The sequence below is a fragment of the Colobus angolensis genome, unplaced genomic scaffold, assembly GCF_000951035.1.
Source record: "Colobus angolensis palliatus isolate OR3802 unplaced genomic scaffold, Cang.pa_1.0 Scaffold199, whole genome shotgun sequence".
In the NCBI taxonomy this organism is placed as follows: Eukaryota; Metazoa; Chordata; class Mammalia; order Primates; family Cercopithecidae; genus Colobus; species Colobus angolensis.
Window position 1 is genome coordinate 2,160,127 of NW_012115143.1, and position 2,417 is coordinate 2,162,543.

Here is a 2,417-nt window from a genome sequence, read left to right on the forward strand (position 1 = left end):
TCAGGATTTCTTCTGATAGCTTTATGGAATGGATCAATGAGGATAACCTCAAAAAATTTGTATGTGGAATCTTCTCCAACCCAGTAAGAATTCAGGACTCTCAGAGCCCCACAGTGGCGTCCAGCTCGCTCCTCTGCAACGGACTGAAGGCTTCGAGCAAACTTTAGCTGGTTAACACCATGATGGACAGGCTTGCCGTAAGTTGCACCCTTAGGAACTGGGCGTTTTCGGCCACCACGGCGAACACGAATGCTATATATAACGTAACCTTGCTTGGCCTTGTAGCCCAGTCGGTGCGCTTTATCAGGCCGGGTGGGGCGGGGAGCCCTGTGGAGAGCAGAGAGCTGGCGGTACTGCCAGCAGCGGACCCTCAGAAGAAAGCGCATGACATCAGACTGCTTCTTTCTCCATAGCTCCTGGATGTACTTGTATGCACCCATCTTGGCTTACCTGATGGCTGCCGGCAGACGGAAAGGAAAGAGCCGTACTCCCCAAATGTCTTCTTTTAAGAAGTATCTGTTCATGTCCTTTGGCCACTTTTTAATGGGGTTGATTTTTCTTGTACATTTGTTTAAGTTCCTTGTAAATTCTGGATATTAGATCTTTGTCAGATGAACAGATTGCAAAATCTTTCTCCCACTTTGTAGGTTGCCTGTTCACTCTGATGGATAGTTTCTTTTGCTGTGCAGAAGCTCTTTAGTTCAATTAGATCCCATTTGTCAATTTTGGCTTTTGATACTTTTGTCATGAAATCTTTGCCTGTGCTTATGCTCCGAATAGTATTGCCTAGATTTTCTTCTAGGGTTTTAATAGTTTTGAGTTTTACATTTAAGTCTTTAATTCATCTTGAGTTAATTTTTATATAAGGTGTAAGGACGGGGTCCGGTTTCGATTTTCTGCATATGGCTAGCCAGTTTTCCCAGCACCATTTATTAAATAGGGAATCTTTTCTCCGTTGTTTGTTTTTGTCAGGCTTGTCAAAGATCAGATGGTTATGGATGATGTGTAGTCTTATTTCTGAGATCTCTATTCTGTTCCATCAGTATACATGTCTGTTTTCATAACAGTACCATGCCTTGTAGTATATTCTGAAGTCAGGTATCGTGATGCCTCCAGCTTTGTTCTTTTTGCTTAGGATGTTATTGGCTGCAGGGGCTCTTTTTTGGTTTCATATGAATTTTAAAGTAGTTTTTTCTAATTCTGTGAGGAATGTCAATGGTAGTTTAATGGGAATAGCACTGAGTCTGTAAATGACTTTGGGCAGTATGGCCATTAAGTTGAAAGCATTTTGTCTTTTAACATGACTTAGAAAACAGGTGTTAGACCAGTACAGGAAAGGATTTTGGTAAGATGGCAGAGTAAGAAGTACCAGGAATCTGTTGCCCCACCTAAACAACAAATCTGTCAGCAGCATAGCAAAAGGATTATACAACATAACCAAGTTACATTTTTTTCCTGTAATGCAAGGATGGTTCAACATATGAAAATCAATCAATGCAATATATCACACTAACAGAATGGAGGAAGGAAAAAAATAATCATTTCAACTAATGCATAAAATTATTTGACAAAAATCAACAGCTTTTCATGGTAAAAACATGCATTCAACAAACTAAGAATAGAAGAAATTACCAATATAAGAAAAGTCATATATGAAAAATCCACAGCAAACATCATACTCAATAGTGAAAGACTGAAAGGTTTTCCTTTAAGATCAGGAACAAGGCAAGTATGCCTACTCTCACCACTGCTATTTAATACAGAACTGGAAGTTCTTAGCAAAGAGATTATGCAAGAATAAGAAATAAAACTCACAGAAGTCAGAAAGGAAGATATAAAATTGTTCGTTTGCTGGTATGTGTAAAAAAATCCCAAAGATTCCACCCCCGCTAAAATAAAAAAAATAAAAATAAAAAAACCTGTTACAACTAATAAATGAATTCATCAAAGTCTCAGGATATAAAGTCAACACACAGGCTGGGTGTGATGGCTCACTCCTGTAATCTCAGTGCTTTAGAGGCCAAAGCAGGAAGATCGTTTAAGCCCAAGAGTTTGAGACCACACTGGGCAATACAGTGAGAGACCCTGTCTCTACAAAATTCTTTTTTTTTTTTTTTAAATTAGCCAGAAGTGGCGCTATATGCCTGCAGTCCCAGCTACTCAGGAAGCTGAAGTAGGATTGTTTGAGTCCAGGAACTCAAGGCTGCAGTGAGCCATGATCACACCACTGTACTTCAGCCTGGGGAACAGAGCAGACCATGTCTCAGAAAATAAATAAATAAAGAGGCCAGGTGCCGTGGCCCACGTCTGTAATCCCAGCATTTTTGGAGGCCAAGGCAGGTGGATCACTTGAGATCAAGAGTTCAAGACCTGCCTGGACAACATGGCAAAACCCCATCTCTACTAAAAATACAAAA

General features: G+C 40.1%; 1 protein-coding gene and 1 pseudogene across 5 annotated transcripts in view; both read right to left on the bottom strand.

Annotated features, from left to right (window-relative positions):
* LOC105511112 overlaps positions 1–501 on the bottom strand; it is a 64,378-nt pseudogene extending 63,877 nt beyond the window's left edge. The window contains exon 1 of the transcript XR_001001669.1: positions 1–501. The product of XR_001001669.1 is annotated as a 60S ribosomal protein L15 pseudogene (transcript).
* The window catches only part of FRMD5 (FERM domain containing 5), a 368,282-nt gene that overhangs the window by 310,632 nt on the left and 55,233 nt on the right, over positions 1–2,417 (bottom strand). The window lies entirely within an intron of this gene.